The sequence below is a fragment of the Bidens hawaiensis genome, unplaced genomic scaffold (genome assembly GCF_021521415.1).
Source record: "Bidens hawaiensis isolate Kalapana, Puna unplaced genomic scaffold, B.hawaiensis_p1.1 tig00048155_1, whole genome shotgun sequence".
NCBI classification, from domain to species: Eukaryota; Viridiplantae; Streptophyta; class Magnoliopsida; order Asterales; family Asteraceae; genus Bidens; species Bidens hawaiensis.
Window position 1 is genome coordinate 43,196 of NW_027506062.1, and position 22,872 is coordinate 66,067.

General features: G+C 39.1%; 1 pseudogene across 1 annotated transcript; it reads right to left on the reverse strand.

Annotated features, from left to right (window-relative positions):
- Positions 1-2,684: 2,684 nt before the first annotated feature.
- On the reverse strand, positions 2,685-12,913 carry LOC143616567 (pentatricopeptide repeat-containing protein At5g57250, mitochondrial pseudogene; annotated as a pseudogene). Its single transcript, XR_013150678.1, has 3 exons — positions 10,804-12,913; positions 3,228-4,224; positions 2,685-2,728 (listed from the first exon to the last, which is right to left on the reverse strand). The product of XR_013150678.1 is annotated as a pentatricopeptide repeat-containing protein At5g57250, mitochondrial pseudogene (transcript).
- Between the last annotated feature and the right edge of the window lie 9,959 nt (positions 12,914-22,872).

Consider the following 22,872-nt stretch of genomic DNA (forward strand, 5'->3'; position numbering starts at 1 on the left):
TTTTTTAATATATTTTGAAAATGGTTGTGAGTGAAGGAAAGAGAAAATATAATGATAAAAGGTATAAAAAGTATTATATAATTGAAATAGAGAGAGAAAAAATAAAGTGAATTTTAGTGTAATTTTTGATTTGGAGATAGAGGATGGGACCTAAGTATACATGTGATCGCAAGCTAGCATCTCTCAATAGGTTTCTAAATAAACTAGTAAACTAGAGGCATGCAAGATCTAAAATGAGTCAACACCAAATATTACATAGACTCATTTGTAGCGTAAAATAAAAGTGAATTATGAATAGGAATTCTAGATTATGGAAAAAGTTGTCATCCTTTTAGAGGCTTGTGGTGTCTCAAGCACGTTCACTATAAAATATTTAGTAAGTAGCATGAGAATATAGTATAAGTTCCCGTAAAAAAGTTCAGGTTTTCCTTAACGGCATTTGCTACTTCTGTTTGTTCCTAAATTACATCAAATTTAGCCATTGTTAGGATTGAACCCAAGACCTTCTATCTAAGAGACTTGCATCTCTACCATGTGGGCTGGCCTCACAATCACATAAAAAAGCCTAGGTACTCCCAAAAATACATCTAATCTTATCAATGCCACTTTTGTCTTTGTTGGTTTTGAAGTTGTGTAGTAGTCACATACTTATCTAGAATACACGTAGTTTGGAATACATCTAGATTATCTGAATCATGTATGATCACAGATCAATCAAATTAGCGTAATTGTCTTGAAACCTTTATCGAATAAGTCGAAAATAAAACAAGAATGAGTACATGTACCTTAACCTGATTATCTAAAGTTACTTTAGCAGATATTTCAATAAAATACATGAAAAAACAAGAACATCCTCCTTATTCGGACATCTTTCCCTTATCATGACATCAAGTGTCGCAGACTCACTTATGCAACTAGCTATTGTGTTAATGTTGTCACCATTACATTAACTCATTGTCATGTCAAGCAAGCATGAGGTTCCTAGTTTTTTAATAGTGGTGTTGACAGTCAAACCTTTTAATGTTTTAAACTTCAAAAAATAATAATCGGAGTTATTTGTTAAAATATCATAATACCAAACTTCAACACATTCAAATAATTTTATATATAAAAATTGCATACAATCGAGTAATATTGTATGCCCGTGACCTAGTGATGTATTGGTGAATGGTGAAGTTTTTGCCCCTCAATTCAAAAAATGAGGTGGTGAGTTCAAATCAAAAAGTATAAGATTAAAGGGAATTTAACCGAAAAGTTTTACTGTTAAAAGAAAAAAAAAACATGTAAAAAAATTGGTTCTTACGTTTTTGTCCAACTTAATTAAAAAGTCTTCACATTTTGAACACACCTGACAACTCCCTTTCCAAACTCTTCTATTTTTTTTAGTTCCTATATTATTATTATTATTAGATCTTAATTACACTACATATTAAAGTATATTAACATGGTGTTAACATAGTGCTAGTTTCAATTTCATATTTTCATTTCTTATACTTCAAATAGTATTAGTCTTTAAATTATTTAAATTTTATTCAATTTGATTTTCCTATTAATTTATGTTCATTAACTTAAAAAAAAACACAAATACATAGTTGTGTTTAGTTTTTTCTTCTCGAAATTTCGGTATAAATTTTGTTGGAAACGGATGTATATTTAAAATAGAGCAGTTTTCTTTTGTATCATAAGCTATACGAGTGAAAATATCTTTTTAAGGCATATCACAACTTTATTTCTCTTTCATTTGCTAGGCTTCAGATAGCGTCATTTGAGATCTATAATGAAATGGTTCGTTACTTACAAGGCTCAATTTTTAAGCTACTATTTCCAACAAAGGGAGATCTAATTGCCAGTAAGCAAGTTTTGTTGTGTGAGACGGATCAAAAACATGTTTGGCAAGTTGTTTTAAAAGGGAGAAGGGTTATAAATGCGTTTGCGGGTTGATTTGTTTAATTAAAAGTGTTGATGGTCACTCTGTTTTAATTAAAGAGATCAAATAGATCAACTTGAAAAAAAACCTTTTCAATTTTATGGACAGGGGTCTAAAAACATCCAAATCCAAGACCAAACCCGAACTGTCCGAAATTCCACCGCGTAGTCGCCTTATCCCCTTCTATTAGCACTATCACCTCAAAAGCCAGTCAAAGGGCACAAACATGTTGCGATTGATTTGCAATCTATGCAAACGATCTCGTGGGCCCCAGAAGTTCCATCGAAAAGCAGGCACGAGTTTCCAATCCGGTCATCCGTTGTAACTCGTTACCTAGAGCCACCTGCAATGCAAATGATAAGCCAATTTTTAAATTACATTCATTTCTAGTAACAAAAGACCTGGCAATGCATTTGTCCTCAACAGTTATTTGTACATTTTTTAGTAATATTAATATTTCACCAAATGTATTATATTAATTTTAAAAAAGTTTTAATATAATGTAAACAAATATAATACAAAATATGGGACCAGCTAATAAATTGATTATAAACTAGTTTAAAACTATAATTTATATCAATATAACACAACCAAGTGTGGACTTGGACCCCAATTAAAGACTTAGAAGATTATAAATCTACTAAATTCCAACTTTACATCAACATCATAGAAAACATTTTTGAGTTATAAATGAAGTTAAATTTTTGGAAGAGTGATATGTACCTGCAAGATCCTGTTCCAACAGCACGTAGGACTCAGGGAGGGATAAAATGGTCAATTAACCATGCAGAAGCAACTCCACTGCACTATGGATTCATTGCACCAATTAGTGACTGTGTTTATTACAAATTTGATTATGAAACACAAAATGTAAGCCATTTAATAAGCGGGTCCTGTTCGGGCTGGCATGTTTAACCCGTTTAATTTAATGGGCCATCTTCAGGTTGACCTGTTTAAACCCGTTAACCCATTTAACTGAACAAGTCGACCCACCAACCTATTTAACCGATTTATTACACCGCTCCAGGCTCCAACTCGTTTATAACACATTTACTCTACTCATCTGACCCGTTTATATATACGGGCTAAACAGGTTGTGTTCGAGTTACACAATTTCAAGTGTGTCCAAGTTAAGGTTTATATCATCGACACAAATAAAAATACATGGTCGTGTTCGGGTTCAAGGATTCAAGTATTCAATCAACACGGTTGACACCCCTTGTCGGCAATGCAGACAAGCCGGGTTACTGGTCAAAACAGGTCAACTTTTGTACAAGTAACCGCCACATAAAGAACATACCTCTAGATGCACCAAGACACGAACGAAATGACATTTTCGCCCTCTCATCCGCCATCAAAACCAGTAACTAGCTTAGCAACTTTATTCGCTTTCTTTAACTCCCCTCTTGAACAAAGTGATGCGAGTAGGCTATAATAACCATCAAAATCATCACACGCCACGTCATCATCACCATTCGAAATCAACGGTTCAGATCCAACAACATGAACCTCTATTTCATCAACCTTTTTCCCAACCGGAAACAACAAACTTACAACTTCATCAAGAATCATAACCGCTTCTCGAATACTCCCCCGATCACATAAAGAGTCAAGAAAACGGTCAACCGACTCGGTTTCATCTCCCGTGTCAACATTTTTTAGCAAGTCAACAACTTTTTCATTTTGAAGCATTTCCCTTAAGATGCCTCTAGATTCTTCCATTCTGCCTTTTGAACATAACCCTCTTATTAAATAAAAAAATCCCAATAAATCCGGTGAAAAGCCGTTCACTTTGGAATCAAAATAATATTGCAGAGCCTCTTCCATATTACCACTTTTACAAAAACTATTAATCACAACACTAACCGTAAATTCATCTGGTTTAACGCCTTTTTCAGCCAATTCATCTACAATCTTCAAAACTTGTGACAAGTTTCCAACTTTACTATAACCGTTAATCAAAGAATTGTAAACGCGTATATTAAGGTTCAAATTCTTTAAAACCATTCTTTCAAAAAGCTTCTTGGCATCGTCAAGATACCCTTCTTTGCTTAAAGAATCAATAAGTGTAGAGTACGTGATCTCTGAGGGGGTCACGTTAATATTTTCAAGTGCGTCAAACAGTCTAAACGCTTCGACAAAACATCCTTGACAGCATAGCCCGTTGATGATTGTGTTATAAGTGACGGTGTTGAGGGTAATTCCGTAATTTTTAGCTAAAGTGCATACCTCTAAAGCTTTTCTAATATGTCCTTCTTTACAAAGACCATTTACAACTATTGTGTAATCAACAACATTGTAAGGCCCCGTTACCGGTAACCCTACTTTCGTGTTGGATTTACTCATAAACACAGTTCTAAATATCAGAGTTATTTAAAACATTTACGCGGAATGTAAAACTTTCATAAAACATTACATAATTCATAATTGGTCTCAAAACATTCATTGTCTTTCACATTAAAGCATTAAAGTTAACACATCACAAGTCTTCAGATGCCAGACTCTCGTTCAGTGCCATGTGTCCCCTCAAGCGAGCTGCCTCATTCTACTCACCTGCGTGCATACTAAAAGTCAGCTACGCTGAGTGAGTTCTAGATAATCACATAATCATACCATTCACATAACAATATATTCATCCTTTCATTCATACTTTTATACTTTCATACTTTCTTACTTTCATACTTTCTTACTTTCTTACATTCATACTTTCTTACTTTCATACTTTCTTACTTTCTTTTGTATTAACTTACTTTCATATCTTATGTTATAAAGAGCATTACGCCCTACATTCCTCGAGTATTATTAGGGCTCGGTACCCTCCTTCCTCGAGTATTATTAGGGCTCGGTACCCTCTTTCCTCGAGTATTATTAGGGCTCGGTACCCTCCTTCCTCGAGTATTATTAGGGCTCGGTACCCTCCTTCCTCGAGTATTATTAGGGCTCGGTACCCTCTTTCCTCGAGTATTATTAGGGCTCGGTACCCTCTTTCCTCGAACATTAGTAGGGTTCGGTTCCCTAGTTCTCGAATATTAGTAGGGTTCGATTCCCTCTTCGTTACCATACAACCATACATTATCATTTCTTTCTTTTATTATCTTTATCACGTTCATACACGTAAACATACATATCATACTTACCTTACACATAGCGTTACAACCTGACAGTACGTGCAATATCCGAAGATCGTTCACGTAACATCAAGCAATCATTCATACATATCATATCATTCACATAAGGCATACACTTATCTCTTAGGATAAGCGTATTAACAACATATTGAGTATGCACACAGCCCCGAAAACATAACACATAAGAGGGCTAGAAACTCACCTGAACACGGTTACGTTCTCCGTTGATTGTAATTCCTTTCTTTAACTGGGCTCGGCTAACTGTATAATATTTACACATATCAATTAACTACTGCTACTCGTTTGTATTTCTATCTATATATGACCCACAACGAACGGGGGTCCGGGGGCAGCGCCCCTGGCAGCGGGGTTCTAGGGGCGGCAGCCCCTAGCGGGGTCCAAGGGGCAGAGCCCCTGGCTGGGGTTAAGCTGCCAGGTCAGCTTGGAAAAATTTTATTTTCGATAACTGCCTTAACACATTTTCCATTAGGTTTTTAATTCATTTTATAAACGAACTTCACTTCAGGCGAAGTTAAACCTTAGGCGAACTTGGAAACAACTTGGTTCTGGCTTGATTCGATCGAATAGGGACATATTCGATCGAATCTGAGGCACACTCGATCGAACTAGACACACACTCGATCGAACCAGCTGGGAAAACTCGTTCGATCGAACATGGCACTCGTTCGATCGGATAGATACTCGTTCGATCGAATACGGATCTCATTCGGTCGAATGAGGCGGAGACCATTCGGTTGCTTTCTTATTCGATCGAATGGACTGGTTCGATTGACTCATTCGATCGAATGGACTGGTTCGATTGACTCATTCGATCGAATGGACTGATTCGACTCCTTCAAGCTGGGCGACGGAGAAACCTACGGGTTTTTTCCGGATTTTCCAGATTTCGACCCAAAATCGAAGTTTTTGACATGGAAATGCTCGGGATTGAAAGGGCTATCGATTCCTAGTACTTTTAAACACAAAAGCTTGCATTTTGACACCAAAACAAGGCGGTTTTTGACCCGAAAACTCAAGTTACGAAAATGGGAGTTTTTGCTCGATTTGAGGTCGAAAATGGTTATGAAAACGGATGATTCTCGAGAGGGACTTACCAAAAACGATTAGGAACAAGATTGTGGACTCGGATTTGTGATTTGAGAACTTTCTCTCTCTAGCTTCTCTCTCTAGAAATGAGAGTGTTTGGGTGGGTGTAAGTGAAGGAAGATGGTGAAAATGGTGGAAGTGTCAAGAACTTTCGTTTATATACTACGGGTTTGGTTAGGCTCGGGTTGGCTTCCTACGGGTCGAGACAGGCCGAGTTCATAAAATAACTAAGCCCAAGACCCGTTCCTTACTCGACATTAAATAACTAAACATAACTTTCTTTTATTTATTTCCTGATAACCCGAGTAAACTTCCCATCTATTAATAAGTAATATAATTAATATTACCTTTGAAATTTCCGGATGTTACAAGTCTTCCCTCCTTAAAGAGGTTTCGTCCCCGAAACCTAACTTATTCCCTATAAAAGGAAAACTTCTTACATTTACACGTTTTATAGAATTGCCTTCGCTTTCTGAGTTACCCTTCCTACTTCCGACTTTACAGCCATCGAATGGTGGTCATGTGTTTTAGCTATTTAAGGTAGCTTGTCCATGAGACCCTCGATGCACCAAGACTCATCTCATCCTTCTAAGGGTTTCGATTAGTACTTTTAACACTATTGTCTAAATCAACATTTCACCATAACATGATAATCATTCTTAACCAAACTCAAAATAATTACACACCACAGATAAACATAAGTTTTAAACCTTAACACAAAACAAGTTCTTAAGCAAATGTAATTTAATAGAACCATTGCATGAGCAATTATTCCTTCATCAGGTGTTCCTCTCTGCAGTTTCCCAAAGTCTTCATCCTTTCGCACCTACCGCCCCTGATTCCTTGCAATCCCTAGCCATGTGGTCAGCTTTTCCGCATTTGAAGCACTTTGGACGATCAGGGCATTCTCGAGAATAATGCCCACTCTTTCCACACCGATAGCACCTGTCTGTCCCAGTCTTACATTCTCCCAGGTGCACTTGCCCACACGTCTTACATGCATCCTTGTTCCCAACTTTGGCCTTCCTCTCATCAGTTGTTGTCACCATCTCGCCAGACCGCTTAGCAGAGGTAGCCCATTTCTTCTCCTTCTTTTCTCCTTCATGTCCTTCCTTTGGCTTCTTGCAATCCCTTGCTAGGTGCCCACGTCCTCCACAGTTGTGACACCTATGGTAATCATTACATTCCCCAGAGGAATGTCCTGCTCTTCCACACCTGTAGCAAACACCTAATCCCTTTCTGCACTCTCCGGGGTGTCTCTTCCCACATTTTTCACAAGCAGTGAACCCCTCTTGCCTTGCCTTCTTTTTGCGTGGATCCACCTCATCGGCTTCCTCTGGTTCTGGAGTTGGGTTCTTTTTCTTCTTTTCCCCCACCGTTCTTGCTCCCCCACAATCCCTAGCTAAGTGACCCGACTTACCACACTTATAACATTTCTGGTTCCCGGTGCAATCACGAGTTATGTGTCCCTTCTTCCCACATCGGTAGCACTGATTTGGACCAGCCTTGCATTCTCCTAGGTGCATCTTCCCGCACACTTTGCATGTTTCCCTTCCCGCGACCTTTAGTATCTTCTTCCCCGCATACTCCACGACATCTACAGATCCTTTGGTTCCTTTCGCTCCTCCCTTATAATCATCACCCTTCTTTCCGTCTCCTCCTGCCTTCTCAGTGGCCCTTGCATGGTTTTCGGCAGACTTGTCAGTACGAATTTTCTTCTCTGCAGCAGCTACAGCGTAAGAAATGGCAAATTGAGTAACAGGATCCAGCTGATACCCTTCATTGCTGCTTGGTCCTTGCAAAGTTTCACTTTTATCCTTTTTCGTGGTAGTAACTAGTTCTTCAGAAGGTTCTCGGACAACGCGTATTCCAAGAGGACGTCCAGTGTGACCTCCCTTACCAACAAACCTTTTTGCTCCAGCCATCGTAATCTAAAAGGGAAAACACAAACATCATCACTCAAGGAACTATCTAGTACAAGGATAGTAAGGCTAACAGGTAATAACAGTGGCCAGTTGTGATTAGCTGATCACGTTACTTTCCGTGTCCTATACACTTCCCTTTATGAGTCTATTTGTGCTGGTTCTACTTAAGCAGTTTGTCAAATCAAACAATCAATTATTCCTATCCCTGACGTTCTCATATCTTTCCTTTCTCATTAACATATATCATTTAATCATACACCTTACCTTTACTGATCTTGCTTGAGCGACACATGGCATTCTTGAACTGGCATCTTCTTTCCTTTCTTACTTAAATCCCATTTTCTGTTCGAGTCTAAGCATGTAGGATGCTTAAATCTCTCGAACTTATGCTCTGATACCAACTTGTAAGGCCCCGTTACCGGTAACCCTACTTTCGTGTTGGATTTACTCATAAACACAGTTCTAAATATCAGAGTTATTTAAAACATTTACGCGGAATGTAAAACTTTCATAAAACATTACATAATTCATAATTGGTCTCAAAACATTCATTGTCTTTCACATTAAAGCATTAAAGTTAACACATCACAAGTCTTCAGATGCCAGACTCTCGTTCAGTGCCATGTGTCCCCTCAAGCGAGCTGCCTCATTCTACTCACCTGCGTGCATACTAAAAGTCAGCTACGCTGAGTGAGTTCTAGATAATCACATAATCATACCATTCACATAACAATATATTCATCCTTTCATTCATACTTTTATACTTTCATACTTTCTTACTTTCATACTTTCTTACTTTCTTACATTCATACTTTCTTACTTTCATACTTTCTTACTTTCTTTTGTATTAACTTACTTTCATATCTTATGTTATAAAGAGCATTACGCCCTACATTCCTCGAGTATTATTAGGGCTCGGTACCCTCCTTCCTCGAGTATTATTAGGGCTCGGTACCCTCTTTCCTCGAGTATTATTAGGGCTCGGTACCCTCCTTCCTCGAGTATTATTAGGGCTCGGTACCCTCCTTCCTCGAGTATTATTAGGGCTCGGTACCCTCTTTCCTCGAGTATTATTAGGGCTCGGTACCCTCTTTCCTCGAACATTAGTAGGGTTCGGTTCCCTAGTTCTCGAATATTAGTAGGGTTCGATTCCCTCTTCGTTACCATACAACCATACATTATCATTTCTTTCTTTTATTATCTTTATCACGTTCATACACGTAAACATACATATCATACTTACCTTACACATAGCGTTACAACCTGACAGTACGTGCAATATCCGAAGATCGTTCACGTAACATCAAGCAATCATTCATACATATCATATCATTCACATAAGGCATACACTTATCTCTTAGGATAAGCGTATTAACAACATATTGAGTATGCACACAGCCCCGAAAACATAACACATAAGAGGGCTAGAAACTCACCTGAACACGGTTACGTTCTCCGTTGATTGTAATTCCTTTCTTTAACTGGGCTCGGCTAACTGTATAATATTTACACATATCAATTAACTACTGCTACTCGTTTGTATTTCTATCTATATATGACCCACAACGAACGGGGGTCCGGGGGCAGCGCCCCTGGCAGCGGGGTTCTAGGGGCGGCAGCCCCTAGCGGGGTCCAAGGGGCAGAGCCCCTGGCTGGGGTTAAGCTGCCAGGTCAGCTTGGAAAAATTTTATTTTCGATAACTGCCTTAACACATTTTCCATTAGGTTTTTAATTCATTTTATAAACGAACTTCACTTCAGGCGAAGTTAAACCTTAGGCGAACTTGGAAACAACTTGGTTCTGGCTTGATTCGATCGAATAGGGACATATTCGATCGAATCTGAGGCACACTCGATCGAACTAGACACACACTCGATCGAACCAGCTGGGAAAACTCGTTCGATCGAACATGGCACTCGTTCGATCGGATAGATACTCGTTCGATCGAATACGGATCTCATTCGGTCGAATGAGGCGGAGACCATTCGGTTGCTTTCTTATTCGATCGAATGGACTGGTTCGATTGACTCATTCGATCGAATGGACTGGTTCGATTGACTCATTCGATCGAATGGACTGATTCGACTCCTTCAAGCTGGGCGACGGAGAAACCTACGGGTTTTTTCCGGATTTTCCAGATTTCGACCCAAAATCGAAGTTTTTGACATGGAAATGCTCGGGATTGAAAGGGCTATCGATTCCTAGTACTTTTAAACACAAAAGCTTGCATTTTGACACCAAAACAAGGCGGTTTTTGACCCGAAAACTCAAGTTACGAAAATGGGAGTTTTTGCTCGATTTGAGGTCGAAAATGGTTATGAAAACGGATGATTCTCGAGAGGGACTTACCAAAAACGATTAGGAACAAGATTGTGGACTCGGATTTGTGATTTGAGAACTTTCTCTCTCTAGCTTCTCTCTCTAGAAATGAGAGTGTTTGGGTGGGTGTAAGTGAAGGAAGATGGTGAAAATGGTGGAAGTGTCAAGAACTTTCGTTTATATACTACGGGTTTGGTTAGGCTCGGGTTGGCTTCCTACGGGTCGAGACAGGCCGAGTTCATAAAATAACTAAGCCCAAGACCCGTTCCTTACTCGACATTAAATAACTAAACATAACTTTCTTTTATTTATTTCCTGATAACCCGAGTAAACTTCCCATCTATTAATAAGTAATATAATTAATATTACCTTTGAAATTTCCGGATGTTACAAACATCCATAAAGGGCAATCTTTCTTTTGATCCCATCAAAAGTTTAAACGCGTCGTGGGTCCTACCGGTCTTTATTAGTTTCTCAAGAATTGAAACCGAGAAAGTAAGATTTTCTGTTTTTGCGGTTCTTGATTCAAGAAACTTGATGGCAAGTTGTACGTCTTTCATACACAAGTGGTTTAAGATGATCTTGCTTACTCTAGGCTCAAAAGTTCCAAACTTTTTCACAAAATCACTTAAGCAAATGATGGAAAGACGTGTTTTTTCATCCTTAAAAAGCAATTCCAAGAGTGAATTATAAGACATCGCGGTCAAAACAAATCCATTTTTCCGCATAAAAGTGTACAAGTCGTTAACAGATTCAGAAAAGCCTTCATCACATAGAAAACAAAGAGCATCATTGCATATTATATGAATAAATTCGGCCCCCAAATTTCCAATCTTTGAAACAAAATCCAAAATCCCTTGTGGGCCCACGGTTCTTGATATCGACTTTAGTAAAATTCTACAAATACCAAGATCCAGGGGCATACCTCTTTCATTAAGCTCGAAAAAGACTTGAATCGCGATATCAATCATATTCCCCTTGCAGAGGCCACTGATGATGCAATTGTAACACGCGATTGAGTCTGATGATGTCATCCGAAACTCGTCAAATATCTCAAGTGCATCCTCAATCCTACTGGCTTTACAATACCCGTCGATCAAAGTACAATAAGTAACATGGTTTGGAACCAATCCCATCTCTGGCATGCCCCTGTAAATTCCATTTACGTCCTCAAACGATCCTACTGTAAACAATGCTTTGATAAGCACGTTGCACATAATAACATCCATATGAATTCCCGCTTCTTCAAGTCTCTTCTTTGTCGTTAACAACCCTAAGGAATCTTTTTCTTTAATATAACCATGCAACAATGTACTATAAGTAATAACATCTCCATTAACATTTCTCGAAATGTCACACGCCTCAGCTGTCCTACCGGATTTACACAAAGCGTTAATTATCGTGTTATACGTGACAACACTTGGATGGACACCCTTTTCATTCATTTCATCAAGCAAACGAAACACATTATCAAAATCATGTACCCTACAAAAACCATCAATCAATGTAGCATACACATATTCATCTGCTTTCATCCCCAAATCCTCAACAACCTTAAACACATTTAACGCCTCTTCTAACTTACCTTTCTTGCAAAATCCCAACATGATCGTCGTATACGTAATCAAATTCGGTTTAATCCCGTCCTTTCCCATTTTATGCAAAAATCCCACACCCTTTTCCACTAACCCTTCCTTTGAAAAACCATTTATAAGTATCGTGTAACTAACTGCATCCGGTTCAACCTTCTTTTCCATTATTTCTTTATGTTTCCCCAAAGCTAAATCCACAACTCCCACTTTAAAATACTCGTGAACCAAACAACCGTAAAACACAACATCATATCCCAACCCATTCTTCTCAATTTCGTAACATAAATCGTAAACCTTTTCGAATCTTTCTAACCTACAATAAGCACTCAAAAGACAAGTATAACCAACAACATTCATCTTCATCTCCACACCATTCAAATTCGCAACCTTTTCATAAAACCCTACAGCAAGATCATATTTTCCGACATTAAGAAACCCGGAAACAACACAACTAATAACAAATTCATCAAAAGGGTACTCAAATTTCTCACTTTTCATCAACCCCACAACCTCAATTGCTCTATCCATCATACCCTGTTCACAAAAAGCCCTAATTAAAGCACAAACTGCAAACTTTGAAGGCAAAACACCATCTTTTTTCATGAAATGTTGCAAAACTGAGAAACCCCTTTCTGGGTTTTGGTCATGGGTGCAAAAGCCTTGAATTAATGTATCCAAGATCCGATTTTGAAGATGGGTTGTGGGTTCTTGGGTGGAGGTTAATTGGGATATGAAGTGTGTGATGAATTGGAATTGCTTGGATTTGATGAGGTGAATGAGGAAGTTGGTGTAGTGTTTAGGAGTTGGGTTTATGCCGGATTTGATGAGAGTGGTGAGTGATTGGATTGAGATTGAAGATGAAGAGGAGGATGATGATGATGATGATGATGATAATAATCGGTTGAAGAGAGTCATTGTTTGATTTCTATGGATGCATTGTTGTCGAACGAGTGGAAGAACGATAACATTTTTGGGGTTTTGAAATTTGGGGGTGCTAAAGAGCAATAAAGACGGAGTTGTGAACTGGTTGGTTTTATTTTGTTTGCAACTAAATTTGAATTCACTAATGTTACTAATCTTGTTAATGATCGTTAAGCATGTAAATAAACCGAACGTTTGGTGAACTATTCGTGAACTGCTCAGCGGAAAGTTTGTTTATGTTCGTTTATTTAATAAACGAACGAACATGAACAAAAAATTTGTGTTCGTTTAATTAAACGAACGAACATGAACACATGTTCTATTCGTTCATTTATGTTCGTTTATTTATGTGTTTTCATTTAAGTGTTCATTTAAGATTGCAGCAATGAATGTTTGTTAATTTGTGTTCATTTAAGTGTTTTCATTTAAGTTTGTTTATATTTGTGTTTATTTATATTTGTTCATACATGTTCGTTTATCTTTGTTCAGTTTTATTCGCTTAAATTTAAATAAACGAACACAATTGTCCATTTGGGGGTGCTAAAGAGTAATAAAGACTTGTGAACGGGTTGGTTTCACTTTATTTGCAACCAAATTTGAATTCACTAATTTTGTTAATGCCCCGGCATTTCCGCCTTAGGTTGGGGTGTGACAGATCACTGGTATAAAGTTTTGTTCTAGTTAGGTCACTTAACCTTTATTTTGTGTTTCAATTATTGATATTGGACATGGATAGCAGGTTATCTAGGTTTATTATGCACTCTTTTTAAGTAAGAAGTAATGCATGCACTCCTTTTAAGTTAATAGGTGTTTAATATGCACTCTTCTTAAGTTAACAAGTGTTCTGTGGCAGTCGGCAAAAATTAGCAACTAATGTAACCGTAATTATGTAATAAAATAATTATATAAATAAAATATTTTTTTAAGTCCAAATTGGCAAAATTATGAGAAATATATTACTAAATGTTCAAAAAAGTTTAAATTTGTCGTATAGTGAACACTACGCGAAACGAACAACGGTAATAACTTAAATACTGTTAAATGACCAAACGTGTTAGGAATGACTCGAAAAACCATAATTATTATAAGAACATTAGTAATAAGTGATACCCTAAACTTAGGGTCCTGCTAGGGACACCGCCCCACCACCACCCTAGACGCCGCGTATAGGTCTATACGCGGCGTTTTAGGGTACGATTTGACGTCCTAGCCTGGCCTGTCATAGGGTGGTTGGATCGTATGGGCTATACGTCGTGTATAGACCTATACGCGGTGTATTGTCTTTTGTATATTTTTGGAGCCCGGCTCCCTCCCCTCCCCCTCCACCATTTCTTTTTTCCTTTATTTTTTTTTCTTAACCCTCACCCTCTTCATTCAACCAACACCAACAACTATATATGTTTCCAAAGTCAGACGAGGAGATGCCGGATGAGTAACGGTCAGTCGGAGTTAAACCTTGTATGTTTTCGGAGTCGGACGAGGAGATGCCGGACGGCGCTAACGGTCAGTCGGAGTTAAACCAGTTTTCGTTTTATCTTTATTTTTTACATGTTATGACATAGTTGTAGATGTTAGGACAGAGATTTGGTGAATGGTTTACTTTAGAAATTTGTCTAGGCACCGACCGTTTGACGGTAACCCTAGTTCGCCGGGCCTCCTAAACTTAAAATAGATTTCCCGTATTGTTACCGTTAGCGCTAAAATTTTTATTATGTTATTACTATTAAAATATTAATATTATTATTAAGATATTGTTGTTATGAAAATATTATTGTTAGTAAAATAAAATACTATTATTGTATTTATTAAAATAGTATTATTATTAAAATAATAATATTTGAAAACTATTTAAATATAAATTATTATATTTTTATTATTATTATTATTATTATTAAAATAATTATAGTAAAATACTATTAAAATATTAATTATTATATTATTATTATTTTTATTCTAAACATATAATTATTAGTATTAAAGTATTTAGTTTTCTATTATTATTAGTACTAAAATATTATTATTATTAGGTACCTGATGTACGCCAGAGAGTCAGATGCCGGGGTTAGGCGGCGACGCAAGACATTCGGAGGTACGTTTGTATAGCGTATTGTATAATATAATATAATATAATATAATACTATTATTATATTGTATTATGTTTTATTGTATTATGTTATATTTATGTTAGTGAGTTTTTCTAGAAAAGCCCACCAATGTTGTCTTATTATGGGTTTTTTTCCTTTTTTTATTTATTTTCTTTTCTTTTGTCATTATTAATGTTATTTATGATTATTATTAATATTAATAATATTTAATTATCAATAACATATTATTATTGGAAATTCGATAAAGGGCGTTTAGTAGCAGGACTTATTTGGGAAAATTGACAGTGCGAAACGAACTTTTAAATTATTGGCTGCTTTCGTTATGGGCATCTTCAATCAGTTACAGTGGCTTACTTGGGAAAACTGGCATTTCCAAACGAACTTTCAATTTCTTGGCTGCTTTCGTTATCGACATCTCAAATCTGGCTCTTTGGTTTCTTCGAACTCCAACGGTCTTGACCGCCGGTCACCACTGACAACCGTAGTTGTGTTCACTCGAACACATATCAGTCGTCACTAAGCTTAAGCTTAGGCTTGTTATTAGTTTTATTTTTAGTTGGGGGTATTCTAAGTTGTTCATGTTGCGTATATTAAAGAATTATCGGCTTATATATATACGTATATATATATATATAGTAGATGTGCGGTATAAGAATTCATTGCGTCGAGATAACCAGCACCAGATCGAGACGCTAGTTTGATGAGTTTGAATATCTCGGATCCGCGGTATCCGCTAACGGCAGCGAGAACGGGAGCCCCTACTTTGGACAGATAGGTGGAAATTCGGTCATTGTTCCAACATAACGAGCACCAGATTGAGATATTAGTTCGCACTTAGCTGAACCGGTTGACACGTATGCAGACGTGGATTTAGGTTCGGTTCTGACCCGGATATTAACACGTTTGTTTACAGCATTCGTTGACACGTTTGCATAATACACAATGAAAGCACAAACTCAAATAACAATCCATACAATAGCAATTGTCTTCATTATTTTTCTCTTCTTCTTGTTTGACTAATTGCTATTGTATGGATTGTTGTTTGAGTTTGTGCTTTCATTGTGTATTATGCAAACGTGTTAATATTAGCACCAGCACGGAGCCTAAATCCACGTCAGCATACGTGTCAACCGGTTCAGGTAAGTCCCGGCTAATATCTCAGTCTGGTGCTCGTTGAGCTGGAGCAATGACCGAATTTTCACTTATCTGTCCAAAGTATGGGCTCACGTTCTCGCTGCCGTTAACGGATACCGCGGATCCGAGAGATTGAAACTCATCAAACTAGCATCTCGATCTGGTGCTGGTTATGTAGGCGCAATGAATTCTTATAACGCACATCTACTATATATGTATACGTATATACATACACCGATAATTCTTTAATATACGCAACATGACCAACTTAGAATACCCACAACTAAAAATAAAACTAATAACAAGCCTAAGCTTAAGCTTAGTGACGACTGATATGTGTTCGAGTGAACACAACTACGGTTGCCGGTGGTGGCCGAAGGTCAAGACCGTTAGAGTTTGAAGATATTGAAGAGTCGGATTTGAGGTGCCGATACCGAGAGCATCCAAGAAAGGGTTCGTTTGGCACTGTCAGTTTTTTCCAAGGCAATCACCGTAACTGATTCAAGATGTCCATAACGATAGCAGCCAATAAATTGAAGGGTCGTTTTGCAATGTCAATTTTCCCATATAAGGCCTGCTACCGAACACGCTTTGTCGAATTGTGAATAATAATATATTATTCATAATTAAAATAATATTAATAATAATGATTATAAATAGCAAAAAAAAAAGAAAATAAAAAAAAACAAAAAACATAACAAGACAAGCTGGTGGGTTTTTCTAGAAAAGCTCCCCTATCGGCCGCCTGTAGACCTTTCCGCAGCGTCTTTTTAAGAGAAAGACGCCGCGTATAGGTCTATACGCGGCGTCTTAGTTTGTACAACCTGCCCTGCTAAAGCTGGGCTAGGTTGTCAACTCGTACCTTAGACGCCGCGTATAGTTCTATACACGGCGTCTTGATGTTGCTGAATTATTGGAGGCCGGCTCCCCTCCTTTCCCTCCTTCCTTTCTTTATTATAAATGTCTTTGTTGTATGTTTCATCGTTCAACAAAAAACAACACAAAATTTGTGCTATATACACCCAGAATGTCTTGGTTTAACCATTTATTTCCAGAGGAGGACCCGGGTTACGCCGCTAACGATCAGCCTGGCATGTCGTGGTCACCCGACTTGAACCAGGTTTCGTTATATATTTATTTAGTATGAATTTGGTAGTTTTTTTTTACTAACACATGCTGCATTACGTTTTGTTAGGAGTATGTCGGGTATGATACCCAGCCTGAACAGTTTTATGGTAACACTGGCTCGCCGGGCTTGCCAAACTTGAACCAGGCTTCGTTATTATTATTTTAATATTCTTATTTATTATTAAAATATTATATTTTATATTATTATAGGTATTATTATTATTATTAATTATTACCACTGACACTGTTGTTTGAATTTCTAATTTATGTATGGTAGGAGTACTTCGTGTCGGATTACGGTAGACAGCTTTCGTACCCATCATCTGTCGCCTGGTCGGATTATGGAGGTCAGGCTACGTCATCGTACCAGCCACCATTAGCAAATGATCCGTTTTATGGAACCGAGTCTTCATCGCACCACGGGCGAAATGATTATGCCGGGCCAAACCCAAATAACGAAGATGGGTACGATGACGACTACATACGCGAGGTGAAGGTTTCGTATAAAACAGATGCTGTAAGACACCGTGTGTTTTGTTTAAGTTAAAATTATTTGTTTGTATGTTATTTAATAAACGGCTTAAGAATTAGCGTAAAACTGTTTCAGATTTTTGAGAGCCGCGAGGAGCTGGAGAAATGGGTAAAAATTAGAGGACGAGAGCATAGGTTTGTTGTTGTGGTCCAGCGGTCAAGGAAAAACGCCGTGGACCTTGCATGCAATCGTGGAGGCTAACCCAAAATAAAGGCGACGGTGAGACGTACCGGCAGCATCAAAAATGTTGTCCGTTTAAGATCCTGGGCAGGCACGACTTGAGGGTTGCATGTTGGAGGGTTCAAGTGGTAAATGAGACTCACAACCACGATCTCGTTGAATTCGAGGAGGGGTGTGCGTCTTTTAGAAAAATGAACACCGACCAGCTGGTTATGGTTGAGAGTTTACACAGGGCCGGCGTGAAGCTGCAAGAAATCGAAGCAGCCCTCCGCGAAAAGTTTCCTGGTGTGCAACCTGTATTAAAAGATATATACAACCACACCGCCAAGATTAGGAGGGATGGGCTACTAGGCGACACCCCTATGAAGGTAGTTCAAAGCACTTGTAGTTTTAATGTGTACTTGTCGTGCTTGTAATATTTAGCAAAGTTTTATTTCATCCAATGCAGGTGCTGGAAAACTTTCTCGCAGGCAACGGTTTCACGTTCTATACCCGGGAGAGTGATACCGACGACAGGACGGAGGAAATTTTGTTCTGTCATAGTAAGTCGCATAAGATGTGGCGTGCGTTCCCTGAGGTGCTGATGGTTGACACGACGTACAACACCAACATGTACGACTGGCCGTTGGTTCAGTTTATTGGTGTGACCTCGACATCACAGTCGTTTTGTATCGCCGCCGCGTTTGTGATCAGGGAACGGCAGAGGAACTTCGGCTGGGCTCCGGAGAAACTTAAACAAATGCTTTACGACTGCATGGAGCCACGCGTGATCCTGACTGATGCGGACCAGACCCTCATGAACGCATGCGACGCGGTCTTCCCTAATGCCACCAAAAATTTATGCAGGTGGCACATATCCGAGAATATAAGGAGAAAATTTAAGGGCCTATATAGTACGGAAATGGGGACGGACTTTGCGTACTGGTGGAAGGTCCTGTATCAGTCGCCGACGATTCAGGACTACGACCACCGTCACCTCAACATGGAGCGTCATTTGATACGGGATGATAGAGCCGGTGAGTCCTTCGTATCACCTGACAGTTTTTAATAGCCTAAACATACGTGTTAATAACGTTTCCCTTTATTTTTGAGAGGTCTGGCAATACATTCGCAAGAGCTGACTGGATCCATACAAACACAAGTTTGTAGCCTGCTGGATCGACGAACGCCGAAACTACGGCGAAACTACGACGAACCGAGTTGAGAGCCAGCACCCAAATCTGAAAAGGTACATCAATGGAAGCAACAACTCGCTTAACACAATTGCCAGTCAAATCCTTAAAATGGTCAACTCATAGATGAAAGAAATCAGTAAATCTTTTGAAGCCTCCCGTTCGAAGGTCATGGAAAGACATCGACAGCACGTCTGGTTGAAGAAGCTAATAAACAGGGTGTCGATTCACGCTCTGGGTCTACTTGTGAACGAGTATGGGTTGATACACAAGATGCGTGAGGCGGCGCTTCATGCGACCACCATTTGTATTCGTCTTTGGGGCTGCCATGTGCTTGTCGGATTGAGATATACATAGTTAACGACACGTGTATCCCAATAGAGGATGTTGACCCATTCTGGAGGAGGCTTAATTTTGATCCAGCCTATCCGCCGAACGAAGAGCCAGACTACGCAGCAGGTCTACGGGACATCACAGATACGCTATTGTCCATAGATGACCCTAATCAAAAGAAAAGTTTTTTCGCTAGGCTCTTGTCTGCTATTCCAGGGAGATTTAAAAAGAAGGAGCCAGAAAAAAAGAGAGGATCCTCGGGGGCGTCCCAAAAAACCAAATCCCCCGAGGCACAGTGCATACACCCCCGCTCCAGATCTCCCCAGACATAGCTCTTACAACCCATCCTCGTCACATGGGCCCAGCCAAGAAACCCCCACCTCATCCTCGCTGATTTGTTCGTTGTCCTAATCAGCGTCGCGGTTTAAAACTCCTCGTGGACGACCTAAGACATCGAAACCTACGGGAGCTTACCTCGGGTTTCCTTTGATGGTTTCGCCAGCGCAAGTACCGGCGATAGAAACGCTTAGGAGCATCATTCCTAGCTGGGCCCAGCCGTTCGTCTCAGACCTCAAAACGTACGCCAGACGGTAACTGCGGTTTTCGATCAATCGTAGTGGGTTTGGGGATACATGAGAAAGTTTGGCCGGATATTAGGTGGGCGATGCAGAACGAGCTGGAAACGAACGAAGGGTGGTGGAGGGCGATGTTCAACAAAGAGGATGACAGATTTTACAGCTGGGTTCATTCCAACATTCCATACTACAATACGGTCAAACCGCGCCGTCGAGTCGTTGGTTCAGCTTACCCGGTCATGGGCACGTGGCTGCTCAAACATACGCGTGTGTGTTAGTTAACCTAGTTGGCAATCAGACCGAATCTTACTTCCCATTGAGAATCAGTCATGACTTGGTTCCGGATCCACAGGTTAAAGGCATCGCTAATTGGAGAGGTGATCACTGGAAATATATCAACCTGGTATGGGATTTCCCAATGCCTACGCCAAACCCTAATTGGGAAAGAAGAGCCGTACAAGCGGCGCTCGAATGGAAATCACGGTTCGGACATCGTTTGAAGGAGTACGAAGACATACGCCAGGGTTGGTGAAGGGAATCCTCTAATGTAGATCTAGACAGCTTATATAAGACATTATATCAATGGACAAAAAGTCTATAATAATAATAATAAATAATAAATAATAATTTTAATAAAATTAAATAACAATAATTAAATAACAAATTAATATTAATATTAATAACTAAATAATATAAAAAATAATAAAAAAAATAATAATAACTAAATAACAAATTAATATTAATATTAATAACTAATAAATAATAAATAATAATAAATAATGATAATTAAAAAAAAATAGGCCTAAGACGCCGCGTATAGGCCTATACGCCGCGTCTAGGACCCCTTATATCAGTAGACGCCTGCTCAGCTGCCACACTTTCAAATTTCAAAACTCCCACGCGAACAACCGAGCATCCACACACGAGCCTATATCGAACGGACACCGACCGGAATAGCAAACGAGCCGACGAGATTTCACCCGACACCGACACGATATGGAGGTAATTTTTTAATATTATATTAGTGGTGATGATTAGGTTATCATGATGATGAAGATGTGTTGTTGATGATGTGATGATGATGATTATGTTGTTTGGATGGATAAAACTGTCGGCCGGAGTCCGGCCGTCGGTTTACAGGGACTATCAGACGCCACGTATAGGCCTATACGCGGCGTCTGATATAATTTTTTTTCTGTTTATTTTTATTATTATTAATAATATTATTATTAATATTAATATTATTATAAATATTATTATTAATATTTATTATTAGTATTTATTATTAGCATTTTTTATTATTGTTATTATTATTAATATTTTTATAATAATAATTATTATTATTATTATTATTATTTGTTATAAATATTATTATTAATATTTATTATTAGTATTTATTATAATTGTTATTGTTTTAATTATTATTATTATTATTTGTTATTATTATAGTTTGTGGACGACGAGATTGAGCACGAGCTTGAGCTGCTCGGGCGGGGCCAGGGCTATGTCGTGGCCGGGGCCACGGTCGGGGCCGCGGACCCCTCGAGGGCAACGACGTGTTGCTCACCTACCCTCATCTGCAGTTTGATGAGGGTACTTCCGCCCACACACGATACATTCGCCTACGCCAGATGCACCCGTTTCCCAACACGATTATATCCTGCCCGTTTTTGGAGTCCTGTGACGCGCACCAGCGGGCGGCTGAGTACATTGGACAGGATACGCCCTAGGGCCGATGCTTCAGTATGCCACTATCAGCTCACCGGGAGCTGACACTGGAGGTTTACTACACGATACGCGTTACGTAAGTTTACTCCACATTGTTATGTTTTTATTATATTATATTATATTATATTATATTATATTATATTATATTATATTATATTATATTATATTATTGCAGGCCCCGAGCGCCTGGTACGGTAGAGATTGAGATGAGGGTGCCAGGCGATATGACACAGTCGGAGGTTTACTTTCGCATGTTCGGGCATGACGTCCATCTCTCGATGGAGGAGTTCGCGGTTGCTCTGGGCTTATACACCGCGCAGGAGGTACGCAACCCGATATACACGGAGAGCATCCACCAGATGCCAGAGGACGAGCTGCGGGTATGGTGGCGGGGCATCAGTGATCACGACTTCGGGGATAGGACCTTGGACACCAATTCCAAGGTCTCGTCTATTAGGGGCCCGCTGCACAGGTACGTTCACGTAATATATAATATAATATAATACATAAAATAATATCGAAGTTTTATATAATTTACTATAAAACGATTACAATAAAGTGGCAGGCAAACGGGCAACAAAAAGTTAGTTACGAGGTTCGGCTTTAACATATAATATAATATAATATAATATAATATAATATAATATAATATAATATAATATAATTATTATTATTGTTAATAAATTATATTATCTTATATTACACAGGTACCTTCACAAACTGATTGCGATGTCCATTGCGAGTCGCAATCAGGGCGCGGATCACTGCAGCCTACGCGACCTTTTTTTTTGAGGTGTCTGCTGACTCACAGGCACTGCAACCTCGCTAGGGGGTTTGCAGACTATTTTGTCGCCTACTAGTTCAGGCAGGGACGAGGGTCCTTGATGGGTGGCGGGTACGTCACCCAGCTTGCGATATCTCTGGGCCATGGAGACCTGGTGGATGGCCTGCGTATCACTCCGACCCCTCCCTGCCCGCTGGACCGCCCGCGTTGCGGCGGCATGCACATTGTGCGTTCGTTCCCCGGGCCCCACGGCCCGCGGGACCGACTGGTGGCCGGGGCAGG